Source organism: Carassius carassius, chromosome 46, assembly GCF_963082965.1.
Source record: "Carassius carassius chromosome 46, fCarCar2.1, whole genome shotgun sequence".
NCBI classification, from domain to species: domain Eukaryota; kingdom Metazoa; phylum Chordata; class Actinopteri; order Cypriniformes; family Cyprinidae; genus Carassius; species Carassius carassius.
The window spans coordinates 26800975-26821091 of NC_081800.1; the positions used below are offsets into that span (position 1 = coordinate 26800975).

General features: G+C 40.8%; 1 long non-coding RNA gene across 1 annotated transcript in view; it reads right to left on the bottom strand.

The window, feature by feature from the left end:
* LOC132129663 (uncharacterized) overlaps window positions 1-20117 on the bottom strand; it is a 193796-nt gene that overhangs the window by 94587 nt on the left and 79092 nt on the right. The window lies entirely within an intron of this gene.

Here is a 20117-nt window from a genome sequence, read left to right on the forward strand (position 1 = left end):
AATTGCGAAGATTTTGAGTTTTCGTTAAAGGGCATGTCCGTGGCGGCCTGGCGAATTTCGATGATTCGCCATGAAAAATGAAGTTGCTATAACTCAGACATACAATGTCCAATGTGTCCAAAACTTTACATGTTTAATAAGACTCCTGACCTGAACAGATTGACATGCCCATATTCAGTTATAGTCATAGCGCCACCTATAGGCAACAGGAAGTGACATATTTTACACTGCGACTAACTACTCCTAGAAATTTTATGACATCAATGTCTTTTTTGTGGTCAGTCTAATCTAAAGGCCTGTGCGATGTTAAATTGTGAAGATCTTGAGTTTTCGTTAAAAGGCGTGTCCATGGCGCCATGACGAAATTCGATGTCTCGCCAAGGGAATAAAATAAGTTATAACTCAGGCATAAAATGTCCGATCTTCCCCAAACTTCACATGTGTGATAAGAGACCTGGCCTGAACACATCTGTAGGCCAATATTCCATCGGGTGTGGCAAAATGGCTCGATAGCGCCACCTATACACTTTCAACATAGCGCTCCTCGAGCTGCGTTTCCCGTACATGTACAAAAATCGGTACACACATGTAACACACCAATACCTACAAAAAAGTCTCTTGGTACGAAATCCGAAACCCAACAGGAAGTCGGTTATTTTTAATTTTATGAGCAAATTTTGTGTCATTTTTGACATTTCCATGCGTTGTATTTTAACGAACTCCTCCTAAAGATTCATTCAGATCAACACCAAAGTTTGTATGCCTAATCTAACGGCCTTTGTGATGTTAAATTGCGAAGGACTTGAGGTTTCGTTAAAGGGCGTGTCCATGGCGGCCTGACAAATTTCGATGTTTTGCCGTGAAAAAGGAAGTTGCTGTAACTCAGACATACAATGTCCAATCTGCCCAAAACTTCACATGTTGGATAAGACTCTTGACCTGAACAGATCTACATGCCAATATTCAGTTATAGTCATAGCGCCACCTATTGGCAACAGGAAGTGAAATATTTGACACTGCGACAAACTACTCCTAGAAATTTTATGACATCAATGTTATTTTTGTGGTCAGTCTAATCTAAAGACCTGTGTGATGTTTAGTTGTGAAGATCTTGAGTTTTCGTTAAAAGGCGTGTCCATGGCGCCGTGACGAAGTTTGATGTGTCGCCATGGGAATAAAAGATGTTATAACTCAGGCATAAAATGTCCGATCTTGCCCAAACTTCACATGTGTGATAAGGGTCCTGGCCTGAACAGATCTGAAGGCCAATATTCCATTGGGTGTGGCAAAATGGCTCGATAGCGCCACCTATACATTTTCAACAGAGTGCATATACACTTTTAACGGAGTGTGCCTCAGTCTATGTTTCACGTACATGTACAAAAATCGGTACACACATGTAACACACCAATATCTACTAAAAAGTCTCTTGGTACAAAATCCGAATCCAAACAGGAAGTCAGTTATTTAGAATTTTCTCTGCAAAATTGGTGTTGTTTTTGGCATTTTCAGGGGTTGTACTTTAACGAACTCCTCCTAGAGATTTATTCAGATCAACATCAAACTTGGTCAGTTAAATCTAAAGGCCTTTGCGAAGTTAAATTGGGAAGATCTTGAGGTTTCGTTAAAGGGAGTGTCCATGGCGGCCTGACAAATTTCGATGTTTCGCCATGAAAAAGGAAGTTGCTGTAACTCAGACATACAATGTCCAATCTGCCCCAAACTTTGAATGTTAGATAAGACTTCTGCCCTTAACAGATCTACATGCCCATATTCAATTATAGTCATAGCGCCACCTGCTGGCAACAGGAAGTGACATATTTTACGCTGACACAAACTACTCCTAGAGATATTTTGACATTAATGTATTTTTGTGGTCAGTCTAATCTAAAGGCCTGTGTACTGTTAAATTGTGGCAATCTTGAGTTTTTGTTAAAGAGCGTGTCCATGGCAAAAATGACAAAATTTGATGTCTCGCCACAGCAAGAGAAGTTGTTGTAACTCGGGCATAAAATGTTTGATCTTCCCCAAACTTCACATGTTCGATAAGAGTGCAGCCCTGAACACATCTGAAGGCCAATATTCCATTATAGTGATAGCGCCACCTGCTGGCAACAGGAAGATTTGCACATATATGGAATAAACATTGATATATTCTACTTATATTTATGAGTTTAAACGCATATTTCTCACCGTTCACCTATTTACTAGAGCCACTCGCTGCCGGTGAGCCCGGGTGCGAGGGCCCGTTCATCGCTGCTTGTAGCTTTAATTATTATTATTATTATTATTATTATTCTTCTCTAAGATGAATTGCATTTTTGAGAGCCTAAACATGCTCGAAAAGTCATGAAACTTTGCACACCTCATAACTGGCGAAAATTTACATCTGATATGGGTTTCAGAAGTGGGTGTGGCAAAATGGCTCGACAGCGCCACCTATACACGTTCAACGGTGTGCGCCTCGAGCTACGTTTCACGTACATGTATGAAAACTGGTATACACATGTATTTTTCCAATACCTACAAAAAAGTCTCTTGGAGCAAAATCCGAAACCCAACAGGAAGTCGGTTATTTTTAATTTTATGAGCAAATTTTGTGTCATTTTTGTCATTTCCATGCGTTGTATTTTAACGAACTCCTCCTAGAGATTAATTCAGATCAACACCAAAGTTGGTATGCCTAATCTAAAGGCCTTTGCGATGTTAAATTGCGAAGATTTTGAGTTTTCGTTAAAGGGCGTGTCCGTGGCCGCCTGGCGAATTTCGATGATTCGCCATGAAAAATGAAGTTGCTATAACTCAGACATACAATGTCCAATCTGCCCCAAACTTCACATGTTTGATGAGACTCCGAACCTGAACAGATTGACATGCCCATATTCAGTTATAGTCATAGCGCCACCTATTGGCAACAGGAAGTGACATATTTTACACTGCGACTAACTACTCCTAGAAATTTTATGACATCAATGTCTTTTTTGTGGTCAGTCAAATCTAAAGGCCTGTGCGATGTTAAGTTGTGAAGATCTTGAGTTTTCGTTAAGGGGCGTGTCCATGGCACCGTGACAAAATTCAAAGTCTCGCCATGGGAATAAAAGATGTTATAACTCAGGCATAAAATGTCCGATCTTCCCCAAACTTCACATGTTTGATAAAAGTCCTGGCCTGAACAGATCTGAAGGCCAATATTCCATCGGGTGTGGCAAAATGGCTCGATAGCGCCACCTATACACTTTCAATGGAGCGCGCCTCGATCTATGTTTCACGTACATGTACAAAAATTGGTACACACATGTAACACACCAATACCTACAAAAAAGTATCTTGGTACAAAATCCTAAACCCAACAGGAAGTCGATTATTTAGAATTTTCCCTGCAAAATTGATGTTGTTTTTGCCATTTTCAGGGGTTGTACTTTAACGAACTCCTCCTAGAGATTTATTCAGATGAACACCAAACTTGGTCAGTGTAATCTAAAGCCCTTTGCGATGTTAAATTGCGAAGGACTTGAGGTTTCGTTAAAGGGCGTGTCCATGGCGGCCTGACAAATTTCGATGTTTCGCCATGAAAAAGGAAGTTGCTGTAACTCAGACATACAATGTCCAATCTGCCCCAAACTTCACATGTTGGATAAGACTCTTGACCTGAACAGATCTACATGCCAATATTCAGTTATAGTCATAGCGCCACCTATTGGCAACAGGAAGTGAAATATTTTACACTGCGACAAACTACTCCTAGAAATTTTATGACATCAATGTTATTTTTGTGGTCAGTCTAATCTAAAGACCTGTGTGATGTTTAGTTGTGAAGATCTTGAGTTTTCGTTAAAAGGCGTGTCCATGGCGCCGTGACGAAGTTCGATGTGTCGCCATGGGAATAAAAGATGTTATAACTCAGGCATAAAATGTCCGATCTTGCCCAAACTTCACATGTGTGATAAGGGTCCTGGCCTGAACAGATCTGAAGGCCAATATTCCATTGGGTGTTGCAAAATGGCTCGATAGCGCCACCTATACACTTTCAACGGAGTGCGCCTCAAGCTATGTTTCACGTACATGTACAAAAATCGGTACACACATGTAGCACACCAATATCTTCGAAAAAGTCTCTTGGTACGAAATACGAATCCAAACAGAAAGTCATTTATTTAGAATGTTCTCTGCAAAATTGGTGTTGTTTTTGGCATTTTCAGGGGTTGTACTTTAACGAACTCCTCCTAGAGATTTATTCAGATCAACATCAAACTTGGTCAGTTAAATCTAAAGGCCTTTGCGATGTTAAATTGGGAAGATCTTGAGATTTCGTTAAAGGGAGTGTCCATGGCGGCCTGACAAATTTCGATGTTTCGCCATGAAAAAGGAAGTTGCTGTAACTCAGACATACAATGTCCAATCTGCCCCAAACTTTGCATGTTAGATAAGACTTCTGCCCTTAACAGAGCTACATGCCCATATTCAATTATAGTCATAGCGCCACCTGCTGGCAACAGGAAGTGACATATTTTACGCTGAGACAAACTACTCCTAGAGATTTTTTGACATTAATGTATTTTTGTGGTCAGTCTAATCTAAAGGCCTGTATAATGTTAAATTGTGGCAATCTTGAGTTTTTGTTAAAGAGCGTGTCCATGGCAAAAATGACAAAATTTGATGCCTCGCCACAGCAAGAGAAGTTGTTGTAACTCAGGCATAAAATGTTTGATCTTCCCCAAACTTCACATGTTCGATAAGAGTGCAGCCCTGAACACATCTGAAGGCCAATATTCCATTATAATGATAGCGCCACCTGCTGGCAACAGGAAGATTGGAACATATATGGAATAAACATAGATATATTCTACTTATATTTATGAGTTTAAATGCATATTTCTCACCGTTCACCTATTTACTAAAGCCACTCGCTGCCGGTGAGCCCGGGTGCGAGGGCCCGTTCATCGCTGCTTGCAGCTTTAATTCTTCTTCTTCTTCTCCCAAATGAATCGCATTTTTGAGGGCATAAACATGCTCAAAAAGTCATGAAACTTTGCACACGCGTCAAACCTGGTGAAAAATTTCGTCTGATATAGGATTCAGAAGAGGGTGTGGCAAAATGGCTTGACAGCGCCACCTATACTAAGAAAATCAACAGCCTTCCAGCTATGTTTCACGTACATGCCCGAAAATTGGCACACATATGTAACACACCAATACCTACAAAAAAGACTCTTGGAGCAAAATTCTAAACCCAACAGGAAGTCGGTTATTTTTAATATTATGAGCAAATTTTGTGTAATTTTGGTCATTTCCATGTGTTGTATTTTAACAAACTCCTCCTAGAGATTTCTTCAAATCAACACCAAATTTGGTATGCCTAATCTAAAGGCGTTTGCGATGTTACATTGCGAAGATCTTGAGTTTTCGTTGAAGGACGTGTCCGTGGCGGCCTGGCGAATTTCGATGATTCGCCATGAAAAATGAAGTTGCTATAACTCAGACATTCAATGTCCAATCTGCCCCAAACTTCACATGTTTAATGAGACTCCGAACCTGAACAGATTGACATGCCCATATTCAGTTATAGTCATAGCGCCACCTATTGGCAACAGGAATTGACATATTTTACACTGTGACTAACTACTCCTAGAAATTTTATGACATCAATGTCTTTTTTGTGGTCAGTCTAATCTAAAGGCCTGTGCGATGTTAAGTTGTGAAGATCTTGAGTTTTCGTTAAAAGGCGTGTCCATGGCGCCGTGACGAAGTTCGATGTCTCTCCATGGGAATAAAAGATGTTATAACTCAGGCATAAAATGTCCGATCTTCCCCAAACTTCACATGTGTGATAAGAGTCCTGGCCTGAACACATCTGTAGGCCAATATTCATCGGGTGTGGCAAAATGGCTCGATAGCACCACCTATACACTTTCAACATAGCACGCCTCGAGCTCCGTTTCACGTACATGTACAAAAATCGGTACACACATGTAACACACCAATACCTATAAAAAAAAGTCTCTTGGTACGAAATCCGAATCCCAACAGGAAGTCGTTTATTTAGAATTTTCTCTGCAAAATTGGCGTTGTTTTTGCCATTTTCAGGGGTTGTACTTTAACGAACTCCTCCTAGAGATTTATTCAGATCAACACCAAACTTGGTCAGTTAAATCTAAAGGCCTTTGCGATGTTAAATTGCGAAGATCTTGAGGTTTAGTTAAAGGGAGTGTCCATGGCGGCCTGACAAATTTCGATGTTTCGCCATGAAAAAGGAAGTTGCTGTAACTCAGACATACAATGTCCAATCTGCCCCAAACTTCACATGTTAGATAAGACTTCTGCCCTTAACAGATCTACATGCCCATATTCAGTTATAGTCATAGCGCCACCTGCTGGCAACAGGAAGTGACATGTTTTACGCTGCGACAAACTACTCCTAGAAATCTTTTGACATTAATGTATTTTTTGTGGTCAGTCTAATCTAAAGGCCTGTGCGATGTTAAATTGTGGAGATCTTCAGTTTTTGTTAAAGGGCGTGTCCATGGCGCCATGACAAAATTTAATGTCTCGCCACAGCAAGAGAAGTTGTTGTAACTCAGGCATAAAATGTTCAATCTTCCCCAGACTCCGCATGTTCGATAAGAGTCCTGGCCTGAACACATCTGAAGGCCAATATTCCATTATAATGATAGCGCCACCTGCTGGCAACAGAAAGATTGGCACATATATGGAATAAACATTGATATATTCTACTTATATTTATGAGTTTAAATGCATATTTCTCACCGTTCACCTATTTACTAAAGGCACTTGCTGCCGGTGAGCCCGGGTGCGAGGGCCCGTTCATCGCTGCTTGCAGCTTTAATTGATTCTTGTATTCCTTTGACTACATTCTCTAAGTTCCTACCTCTTTTCCACCCTGCTCCATCATCTGCATACAGGGGCGCATATGGGATTTTTTAACTGGGGGGGACCAAGCTGTCCATATTCAAGCTGTTATATTCTAGATTCATTGCACACAAACTGAAATATTTCAGTAGTTTTAATTCTGATGGCTATGAGTTACAGCTTAAGAAAATAAAAAATTCAGTATCTCAAAAATTTGAATATTCTATTTTGAGCTTGATTAGTTTGATTAATTTTGAGTATAAATACAGGGAACCTCCTGGGATAGTTCAGAACATGCAACCACAATTATGGGAATAACTACTGACTTCACATTTGTCCAAGAGACAATCATCAACACCCTCCACAAGGAGTGTCAGCCACAGAAGGTCATTGCTGAAAGGGCTGCTGTTCACAGAGTGCTGTATCAAAATATATTCATAGAAAGTTGTCTGGAAGTAAAAGGTGTGGTAGGAAAAGGTGCACAAGCAACAGGGATGACCACAGCCTTGGGAAGATTATCAGGAAAAGCCGATTCAAGAACTTGGGAGAGTGTCACAAGGAGTGGACTGGAGTCAGTACATCAAAAATCACCATACTCAGACATCTTCAGGAAAAGAGCTACAGCTGTCACATTCCTAGAACCAAGCCACTCCTGAACTAGAGAATAACATCTGAAGCATTTCACCTGGGGTGAGGAGTAAAAGAACTGGACTGTTGCTCAGTGGTCCACAGTCCTCTTTTCAGATGAAAGTAAATGTAGCATTTCATTTGGAAATCAACGTCTGGAGTCTGGAGGAAGACTGTAGAGGCACAGAATCCAAAGTCCACTGTGAGGTTTCTGAAGTCAGAGATGATTTGGGTGCTGTGATGTCTGCTGGTGTTGCTCCATTGTGTTTTATCAAGTCCAGAGTCAATGCAGCCATCTACCAGGAGATTTTGGGAGCACTTCCATCTTCCATCTGCTGACAAGCTTTATGGAGATGCTGATTTCCTCTTCCAGCAGGACGTTAGAACCTACTGATACTACTGTGCTTGATTGGCCAGCCAGCTCACCTGACCTGAACCTTACAGAGGATCTTTGGGGTATTGTGAAGAGGAAGATAAGTAATATCTGACAAACAATACAGAGGAGCTGAAGGCCGCTATCAAAGCAACCTGGGCTTCAGTAACACCTCAGCAGTGCCACAGACTGTTTGCCTTCGAGCCGAGCCGCACTGAAGCCCAGGTTGTATTTGAGTATTGAGTGCATAATTAAACCTACTTTGGATTTTAATTTTTCTTTTTCTTTCAAAGTTTCCTACTTTTAATTTTTCTAAGCTGGAAGTCACCATCAGAATTAAAACAAAAAACTCTTGAAATATTTCAGTTTGCTTTTTTAATTAAATTACAAAAAATAAAGAACTTTTCCATGACATAATTTTTTTTTTAGATGCACCTGTATAAGATCACTATGGTTACCGCTACAGGCACAATTGAGGGGTCAAGAGTCATAGCACACACACATACACACACACACAGAGAACATAAACGTCAGTGGCAGCACCATCGTTGTGTGTTTGACAACAGAACAGCGTGTAGTGAAAAGGTGGGTACAAAGTAATGGTTAGATTATTTTTGTGCTTCAGCCTGCATCTGCCCTGACCCGATTCTTTAGCAACAAAACAAACACACCCATACCACAACAGGCCCTCCTACAGTGGCCGAGAGAGCTAAACGTGTATGCTGCAAATGACAAAAATCCCTGCAAATTATGAAAACATCTTCATCAGTTTGACAGCACGTGCTGCAAATACTCACAATACAAACAAATAAAGAAATTTAATATTTAAGGGAACCGTAAAGTGACAAACATGGCTGGGACATTATTTATCATTGTTTGCTCTGAAAAGATCTTTGTTTATTTTGACAATCCTGGTCAAAGATTCCTTAGCTTTTTTTTTATGGATATTATTAGCCTAAATAAGCTGACTAAATACACAATTACTGTAACTGTGAAAGGTTATGTAAGCTGGCTAACTTACTTTTACAACTTACCTTACAAAAACTAAACATAGCCTATGGTTTTACTATTGAAATGAATGGATTAATAAATATATTTATTATATTAAAAAAGCATGGATTTACTACTCTAACCATAGTTTAACCGTGGTATTTGTACAACTATGGTTATACAAACGGTAATCAATAATCAAAAATAAAAAACCTTGTTTAAATTTTCTTTTTTGGGGGGTAATTTTGTTTGTGTTGAGTATTTGCAGAGCGTTTCTGTATTTGTGTTGTGAGTATTTGCAGCACGTGTGCTGGTGCTTTTTCTATTTGAACGCGTTTTGTGAAGTTGCACCGCCTTGAGCTCTCTTGGCCACCGTGCTTCGACCCTATTTTGAAATCTTCACCCCAGACGTACGTGCGCATCCATGGCAACGATAATCGCGGAAACAAGCGAAGATGACACACAAGCATATTCAAACAAAAGCCAACATGGATAAGTTGTGTGAAACAACGCAAAATCAACGTTACTCACCTATCAAAAAGAAACAAAGAAACCTCAGCATCCTATTCAAGCCCTTCCCAATCCTTGAGTTTATCTCCACCGCTGGAAAGCTGCCCCAATATTTACGCGGGTCCTGCCTCTTGCCTGATTGTAAACCCTCTTTTTTATCTGCCATCTCTTTCAATCTGTAGTCGATCTGCTAATATGCTCATTTTGAATAAAAGCGTCTGCTAAATGTAAATGTAATGTAATATGCGTCCTGTGCACTCAAATTGAGTGCTCTCTTTTCGCTGTTAGGACAAGACACGCCCCCTTACCGCTGATTGGCTACAAGTGTGTATTGGGACTCAGTGTCAACACGTTTGCGAGATTCTATAAATTGGACATTCCCTCGTTCGCATCACATGTGCTGTCAGTGCAGGAGGAGGGAGTTGAGCAGTCATCGGACTAGGTTATGGCACGCCTTGCCTGGCGCGTGCACTAGCCATGGCTTCGACCAGGTCATATAGACAGCGTCAGTTGTTTTTAGCAATAGCTGCGGTTAAGGTATTCATTCACTATTTAGTGTGGCACCTTTATTATGCCCGCATTATAAGCCGGCAGTGTATTCCCAAGCACCAACATATTGCTGCATTTTCCCCATATCACACCAGTGTTGCTTATCTGGGTGCACTGGGTTACGATGGTGTAAGAGCTGATTTGGCTCTGTGCCAAAAGGGGTTTCAACCAGGTCCGGTACCCGATCTAGAGCTAATGCACTGTAAGAACTAGTGAATGCTCTTCTGTGGCTCGATGTGAGCTGGGCCGGACAGTATTTCCCACGTGGCGGGGGTTTTATTGTTCCCCATACGTAATGTCGAGAGAACGACTCGATAAGGGAACGTCTCCGGTTACTCACGTAACCTTAGTTCCCTGAGAGGAGGGAACGAGACATTATGTAACCTGCCGTGTGGAAAACCTTCCAGCCTCATAACTCTCATTCAGTCGAAGATTCTGAGGTTTTTGGTGCCCGCCGTCACCTATATTGATGGCTGTCAGCCAATCAGGTGAGGGCGAGGGCGCCATTATTTTCAAGCAAAAGAGTTATTCAATCAGACTTCATAATTTCGAGGAAATGGATTTCCCCATACGTAATGTCTCGTTCCCTCCTCTCAGGGAACTAAGGTTACGTGAGTAACCGGAGACGTTTTCCATACTATGGACTTCAGCAAATGTTTTGGCCAATGTTTCTGTGAAGTTAAACAAATTTATTGACTTATTTTAGAAATAAATGAATATTAAGCACACAAGTTAAACACATTTATTATTAGTTTAAACATTATTGGGGATGACTGAAGAGAAAATTTGTATGCCGAATTAATTGTCATAAAAGTTGTTACTGAAAGCCACGAAGAGCGTCTTCATCCAGATGACGTCATCTGTCAGAAAAAGCCAACTCAACTCATGATGAATCTCTATCAGGTGCGCTTGTAATTAGAGCATATTAAACACCAAAGACGAGCAGAAACGAAGGAGCGAGGGCGCTTGTCCTGCAGTTTTATCCAGCTTTTCTCCTTTTGAGGAAAAATTTTGTGACTGGAAAAGGTTATGAGGTGTGAGTAAATGAGTACAACAGGAATTGGATGCGCATTAGTGATTAATCAACCCGAGATGCTGCTGGTAGGATGACTGTTTAAAACTAAATTAACTTATAATCAGATAAATGCATCTTGTATGTTATTTGTAAAGTTTAAATTTTTTGGGACACTTTTACTTTGAGTATGATAAGGCTGCATTAGAGTGCATACGATTCACATATGAATTTAAAAGTCTGTTAAAGGTGTATATATTGTGTTAATGCATAGGGTGTCAAATGGTTGATTGTAATTAGGAATTGTCACGGAGACGCTGCTGTGATTTCTTGGCCAGTGCTTCTGTGTTTTCAGTCCAGGAGAGGTCCTCTGTGATGTGCATACCCAGGAACTTGGTGCTGCTCACTCTCTCCACAGTCGCACCATTGATGGTCAGAGGAACATGCTGAGTGTGTGCTCTCCTGAAGTCAACAACAATCTCCTTTGTCTTCTCCATGTTCAGAGAGAGATTGTTGTCACTGCACCACCCGGACAGGCAGTTCACCTCGCTCCTGTAGTTTGTCTCATCTTTGTTGCTAATGAGACCCACCACAGTCATGTCATCCGCAAATTTAATAAAGAGGTTGGAGTTGTGTGACAGTGTGCAGTCATGGGTCAGCAGCGTGAAGAGGAGGGGGCTCAGCACATTTCCTTGGGGGGCCCCAGTATTTAGTGTGATGGTGCTGGATGTGTTACTGCCGACCCATACTGCCTGAGGTCTTCCAGTCAGAGATTCCAACAGCCAGTTGCACCGCGAAGTGTTGAGCCCCAGATGAACCAGTTTGTAAATGAGCTGTTGAGGGATGATTGTGTTAAATGCTGAAATGAAGTCTATGAACAGCATTCTGACGTATGAGTCCTTTTTGTCTTTATGTGTGAGTGCTGAGTGGACTCCGTGATAATGAAATCATCGGTAGACAGGTTGGATCGATATGCAAACTGGAAAGGGTCCAGGGGGGGGTGGCAGACTTGATGTGGTGCATGACTAGCCATCCAAAGCACTTCATGAGGATGGGAGTAAGTGCAACAGGATGGTAGTCATTGAAGCAGGATGGAGATGGCTTCTTCAGGACTGGAATGATGGTGGTAATTTTGAAGCATGTGGGAACAACATCCTGACTAAGTGAGATGTAGAAAATGTCTTTGAAGACATCAGTGAGTTTTGCTGCATAGTCTCTCAGTACACGCCCAGGAATGTTGTCTAGACCCGGAGCTTTGCGTGCGTTGATCCTGCTGAAGGATCTCCTCACGCTGTCTGGGGTCTGCGTTATCACCTGGTCACCGGGAGGAGGTGGAGTCTTCTGTGCAGTGGTGCTGTTTTGCTGTTCAAAGCGAGGGAAGAAGGTGTTCAGCTCGTTCAGCAGAGAGGTGTTGTTGTCACAGGTCCGTGGTGGGGGCTTGTATACCTTAATAGTCTGTATCCCCTGCCACAGGCTCTGAGTGTCTCTGCTGTCACTGAATTGATGGGCTAACTTCCTGGAGTACTGTCTCTTAGCCTCTCTGATGCCGCAGGACAGGTTGGTCCTGGCTGTTGTCCTGCTCTGAAGGCAGTGTTCCGTGTCTTCAGGAGTCTGTAGATCTCCCCTGTCATCCACGGTTTCTGGTCGGCCCAGACAGTGATGATTTTTTTTAATTCAGTGATGTCATCATCTCAGTTCAATAGAATCTGTGCAATCATTTGCAATCAAGTCAACGATATCGCTGTAAATGAAGTGTCCCCAACTAAGCAAGCCAGAGGCGACAGCGGCAAGGAACCAAACCTCAGTCAGGGGGCCAGTTCTCATCTGACCAGACAAAACCAGCAGTTCAATGCAAGGTTGCAGCAAAGTCAGATTGGAAGAAGAATCATCTGTTTCCTGTTGTCTTGTCCCGGTGGTAATCTGAGACAGGGTCTTTACAGGGGATCTGTATCAGTTGGGGCTCTAGTTGTCCTGGGGCCTCATGTATCAACACTGCGTACGCACAAAAACACGGCGTACGCCAGCTTTCACGTTCACGGTCAGATGTACTAACAGTGAAATTAACGTAAGAATGTGCGTTCCTCCACGTAAACTTCATGCCTGGCGTACGTACATTTGTCGTGATTTTTGTCCGTTTGCGACTCATAGAGGCAATAAAGTGAACTGGCAAACATTACACTACGAATTGTTCTATCGCACCACCAGCTGTCAGATTGCTTATAATTTGTAATTGATAAATTATTTGACATATTATTGTCACACGAGTCTTATTAAAATATTCTATTAATTATGCAATTAAGTAACATATATAAAGCATGTGCAAATTGATAGCCTACAACCCGTCTAGCAATGGCAGTGTTGGCTTTATTAGAGGACATTTTCAATGGACGAATCCGGAGAGAACGAGTTTTTAGGGACCACAATGATTTTCTGGCCCACGATGATGACTGGCTTATCAGCCGTTTCAGATTTCCAAGGGCTATACTCTTGGAGCTCTGCGCTGAGTTGGGTCCGAATTTGGAAAGAGAGACAGTGAGGAGCCACGCATTACCCGTTCCTTTACAGGTGCTTACTACACTTGGTTTCCTGGCAACTGGTTCTTTCCAAAGAGAACTAGCAGACCGCTCAGGTATAAGCCAGTCGTGTTTGAGCCGTGCAATGCCAGCTGTATGGGACGGGATCATCCGCTTGTCTACCCGGTACATAACGTTCCCATACGATGCAGGTGACCAGCCAAACATTAAAGCGCAATTTGCAGCGATAGCCGGTTTTCATAATGTAATCGGAGCGATCGACTGCACACATATTGTTATAAAGGCGCCATCTGAAGAATTTGCATATGTGAATCGGAAACATTTTCATTCAATAAATGTGCAGATTATATGTGATGCACAAATGCGCCTAACAAATATTGTGGCAAGGTGGCCTGGGTCAACCCATGATTCATTTATCCTCACAAACAGCATGGTTGGGATGAGACTCCAAGCTGGCAGGGTGCGCGATGGGTGGCTACTCGGTAAGTTATGCATTTAAATGTATGGTTCTATCTAAAAGTTTAATGTTTGTGTGTGTAATTATTCAACTGCCCATCAGGAGACAGTGGTTATCCACTAAAGACGTGGCTGTTAACCCCCCTCACCAACCCACAAACTGACCGAGAGCGCAGATACAATGATGCCCATTCTCGCACTCGGTCAGTTGTGGAGCGGGCGATTGGGCAGCTGAAAAGTCGGTGGCGCTGCCTTGACAGGACCGGGGGGATGCTGTTATACCGCCCTGACAAGGTTTGCCACATCATACTGGCCTGTGGAGTGCTGCACAATGTTGCGCACAGGCATGGCATACACCTTGGTGAGGTGGGGGCACCGCTAGATGACCCTGACCCAGGACCAGTATATGTGCAGCACAATCAACAAGCCATTCAGGCCCGTCAACGTGTAATTGCGACAATATAAATGGTACTCAGACAAAAAGTTTATTTTTTGACCAATTCTTTTAATGAATGGCTTATTTCTGTAAGTGCGTCAGTGACATTTTTTAAGTGACTGTTCATTTCTTCAATGGCCCTAACAATTTGTTGCTGTGACTCCAGAACAGCATGAGTCAAGACGCGACCAGATGGACGGGGTTCAGCACTGGGGGGAGCATTAGAGACACCGGAGACGCTGGACTGAATGGGCTCTGGCTGCTCGGGTGGTGCGGACTCTGAGTGCGTGCCAGTGGACGTTTCTGCTGTTGTTCCTGCGGTTCCTAAGTCCAAATAAACACAGGCACATGTTAGCTGTATTTGAGTCTGTTCCTTATTAATGGGTACATTACTACATTGCATTTTAAAATTAAATGGTGGCTGGTAGGCTCTGTATCAAAGTTAAGGAAATAAATTTTAAATTAGTCACCTTGCTGGCAGTCCTGTAGTATATCCGAGTCTCCCACATCAACGGATACGATTCCAGAGATTAACGTGTCTCCTACAATAGACGCAACTCTCTGATCAAAGGGTGCGAGTTCATCTGCCCCTGTACCACCGCTTGTTCTGCCCACACTTTGTCGGTGCGCAGCAGTTCTCCGCTTAACTTCCACCTTTATGTCAGACCATTTCTTCTTCAGTTCATTTACGGTGCGACTCTCAGATCCCACCACGTTGACGGCATCAGACAAACTCTCCCACTCTTTTTTCTTTCTTTTATTATTAATTCCAGAGGACAAAGTTCCAAATAAAATATTTTTTCTTGTATCTACCTCTGTTAGTAGGACCTCTAATTCATTTTCAGTGAAATTTCGTTTCTTGCTTGCTTTAGCCATGTTCTAGCAGGTTTCTTTTGCCAAATTAGACTAATTACCATATTTAAATTAATTTAATTGAGGGAGGAGACAGGGTGTGGGGTTGTGCTCGTGCATGTGCGCTCAATTTCGCGTTAATTGGGATGTACAAAGAAAATGTATGTGGAATGCTGCGTACGCAGAGATTAATACATCTGATTTTTTTTGTGCGTACGCACATTTACAGCTTTGACCGTAAGCAATGTTTTAGTATGAATTCAACGCAAGTCTTTGTACATGAGGCCCCTGGTCTCCGCTGTCTTTCAGGGCTGTAGAGGTCCTTTCTAGGTGCTGATCCACCATCTGGTCTGGATACGTACTGGATCTGGGTGGCTGCAGTGATCCTCTGACTTGGATATAGAATGGATCTGGTGGCTACCGTGACCTCGGAGTAAGAGATAAACTGACCTAGATTAGCGTAGATGCCATTCTTCTACCGATGTAGCAAGAACATCAGATGTTATGGGAAGTGTTCACGGTTCCGGTTTACCTAATTAATGCAGCCTAAAAATCTTTTAACCGATTTTGATATTAGAAGCATATTAGTGTGTTATGTGTAAGCCAGGTTAAAGAGATGGGTCTTTAATCTAGATTTAAACTGCAAAAGTGTGTCTGCCTCCCGAACAATGTTAGATAGGTTATTCCAGAGTTTAGGCGCCAAATATGAAAAGGATCTGCCACCCGCAGTTGATTTTGATATTGTAGGTATTATCAAATTGTGTTTTGAGAATGCAGCTGACATGGAGGATTATAATGTAACAAGAGCTCATTCAAATACTGAGGTGCTAAACCATCCAGGGCTTTATAAGTAATAAGCAAGATTTTAAAATCTATATGATGTTTGATAGGGAGCCAGTGCAGTGTTGACAGAACTGGGTTAATATGGTCATACTTCCTGATTCTAGTAAGAACTCTAGCTACTGCATTTTGGACTACCTGGAGTTGTTTTACCAAGCGTGCAGAACAACCACCCAATAAAGCATTACAATAATCTAAGTCCATTGTTGCTAAAGTCCACATGCTTTGAGCTGTATGTAGCAAGTTTCCCTGGTCACATAAAATACTATCTTTAGAAATGTTGCATTGTAATCAGGAAAGAAACATTTAGGTCTTTTAAATATTTTGTAGATAAGAAAGAAAGAGTGGACTGTCAATATATGTAATGCCACAATCATTACTCCTTCACAAATGCAAGTGAGTTCTTACAAACTGCATTCACTTAAAAGTCCAGCAGAAGACAACATGCACTACAACAATATGTGATGCAGAGAGAGATCCATGCAGACAAAGTCTTTCCCTAAATTGTATTAACAACAATTATCATGAATCATAAGTAATAATTATAATTGATAAGAATGAAATATTAAAATAAAAGGAACAGGGAAAAAAATTCCAAACTGTATATCACTGTATATACAGACTCGGAGTTACATCATCTGAATACACCACACAATTTTTGTCTGATTGGTACATGTAAAATGTTTTTATATCTTATGTCCTACTAAGTCAACAACTCCACCCCACCCCATAAAGGTCAGCGCTGGGTTGATTTGACATGACAATGAGGTGATACAGATAAGCTCAGTTAAAAATACAGATGCAATTGTGGTTTCTTATCCTACATCCTGTTGAAACATTACTTAATGATAAGAAAATGTACCTTTTATATGTCAACTGAAGAAATATATATATATATATATATATATATATATATATATAAATAATATAAATGAGTAATCCTTGAGTACACCAAAAGACCAATATCAAACATAAACCAAACACTACAAAAGTAATTCCATAACATCGAATACGCAAGACACATTTCTTGCTTTTTAAACACACTTTCAGCATAAGCTCCTATAAGAGCTTACCAACACAAATTACAATCCATGCTTGTTGTTCTGGTGGCACATTACTGTTGAGGCACCGAACATGAAACCAATCACATTGAATCTGGAAAGGAAATATGACATATTGTTAGAAATATTTTGAAATTGTAGAAATAATTAAAAGTATTTGTGAAAACGCTTGTTTTCAATTTACATATGTAGTCAACAGGCAGAAATGGCATAGTGAATACCCTGGTGCTTTGCTCCTTTGTTTGGCCTTTTTCTTTTTTTCCACATACAGAGCAGAGCAGTCAAAACACCTGTTTTGACACTGCAATTATTAGAAGGTAGATAGGATTATAATTAATCTCTGTGTGTCTAGCATGGAAATAAACTGTTTGTTAAAAGTGCTTCATGCCTGATGCCAGCAAAATGTCTATGGCCAAGCTTTTCCAGTAGTGGCACATAATCTCCATGCAAGACAGCACACACATACAGTACACCTACATTCACAGGCCACTCTATTAGGTACAACTGTACAATTGCTTGGTAACACAAATTGCTAATCAGCCAATCACATGGCAGCAACTCAATAGATTTAGGAATCTAGATGGGGTGAAGACGACTTGCTGAAGTTCAAACCGAGCATTAGAATGGGGAAGAAAAGGGATTTAAGTGACTTTGAATGTGGAATGGTTGTTGGTGATAGACGGGCTGGTCTGAGTATTTAAAAAAAAATGGTGGATCTACTAGGATTTTCACGTGAAACCCTCTAGAGTTTACAAAGATTGTCCAGTGAGTGCCAGCTGTGTGGACGAAAATACACTGTGGTGGTGGTGTAATGGTGAGAGAGAGATTTTCTTGGCACACTTTGGGCCCCTTAGTACCAACTGAGCATTGTTTAAGTGCCACAGCCTACCTGATTACTGTTGCTGACCATGTCAATCCCTTTATGACAACAGTGTACCCAGTGTATGTCACAAAGCTCAAATTATCTCAGAGTGGTTTATTGAACATGAAAATAAGTTCCCTTAACTGAAATGGCCTCCACAGTCACCAGATCTCAGTCCAATAGAGCAGATTTAGGATGTGGTGAAATGGGAGATTCACATGATGGATGGTGCAGCCGACAAATCTGCAGCAACTGCATGATGTTGTCATGTCAATATGGACCAAAATCTCTGAGGAATGTTTCAAACACCCTTTTGAATCTATGCAACAAAGAATTAAGGCATTTATGAAGACAAAAGGGGGTCCAGCCTAGTACTAGCAAGGTGCACCTCATAAAGTAGCCAGTGGGTGTATGTGTATTGTATGTGTGTGCTTGCACGGAGATGATGTGCCACTACTGGAAAAGTTTGGCCAAAGACATTTGACACTCTGAAAAAGTATGGAAATGTAATAGAGAGTGCCATGAACTATACATATAGTCTAGTTTTCCTTTAAAAATAAAAATTCCAAGTTCGTTTCAGGTTTAATGCTTAGTATAATATTCTGTACGGTTCATTAATATAAAATAAACTATACATGAATTAACAGTAACAGTGTGAGCCTCTTTAAAAAAGTTATTGAACTGAAGGGGGTGTCTCTAATGAAGAAAAACATACAGTATAATACATGGACGCTACAAATGTATCTTTTAGAGCAAACAATTGTACTTTCAGTACTCCTGATATGATGAAGAGGGTCAGATAATTATTTAGCAGCTTGTTTTGTTTTGAGACTCCTTTAAAAAGTTATTGAACTGAAGGTGTGTAAATAGAGAAATTGAATAAAGTGATGGTACTGTACTTTTTGAACATCTATACTAAATACTTGTACATTAAAGACTTAATGTATGTCATAAAGAGTCAAATAAATATTTTGCAACTTAGCACTAGGTTCCTTCTTTCAAAAGCTGTTGAAGTGGATTGTGGAAAAGTCATTGTGGAAACCCATAAAAACAGTGATGGTACAAATTTTATTTATATGTGAAGCACAAATTCTTATTTCTTCATCTTGAAGAAAGTTTTGCCATAGTTTTAGAAATGTTCATCCAAAATCAACATTGTGTTTGCGGTCATGATTTCTGAGTACTTGTCAATAATCTGATAGATTCAGTACCATGCAAAGTGACATTTCTGCAGCAATGTAAACATCAATCAATGCACATGAATTGTGAGTTTAATGTTAAAAAAAGGTGTCATAAAACAGAAAACATAAAAGAGTTCAGCTATTTTTTTCATTCAACACCTGGAGAACACTGTTACACTGTTAAGTCTTTATCATACTTAAAATCAGAAAAACAGAGGTGAATAAAAAAACAGCAAGACATGGGCTGTAGTATGTTCTGTAGGGTCCAGGGCCCAGACTAGATGTTCCAACTTGCTTCAGAGAAGTTGACCCATGCTTTCAAAACCTATTGAAATAAATCATATCATTGTTAAAACCAACAAATCAACACAGTTCTTATTCATTTGGAGGCAAATAAATAAAAACAGTTGTGTTTTTATTTATTTTTAATAGAAACACGTAATTTGTAGATAGTCCCTCAGATAAGCAATGACGTCACGACACTCCATAGAGGTAAGCGTGTTTATCAGCTTCTTTAAAACGCCGAGTTCGACATAAAATGTGTTCTGATTTGTGCTCATCATGGTCGGTAATGATACTTGACCGAAAGTGGCTTTTTCAAGTGCATATTAACAAAGTTATTGAACGCGGAAGTCCGAATGTCTGAATATAAAACCAACTTTACCCAAGTCCTGTGTCTGTGGTTGACTAAGCCCCTTTTCAAGTTAGAGGCAAAACTGATGTGTGAAATCCAAGTAGTATCCAAGAAGTAATTTGTCAGTTTCTATCTTTTCTTTATCTGTACTGGCCACCTTTCCATCTTCCTCAATTACATGAATTTATTTATGAGTATTAATACCATTCATTTTACTTATTCTCCATACCACATGCATTCCAGTCTCTCTCCCAATTGTGTTACAGAACTCCTGCCATGCTTTTCTCTTTGCACTTTTAATTACCCTTCTTGCAGCTGCCCTTTTTTTTCTGA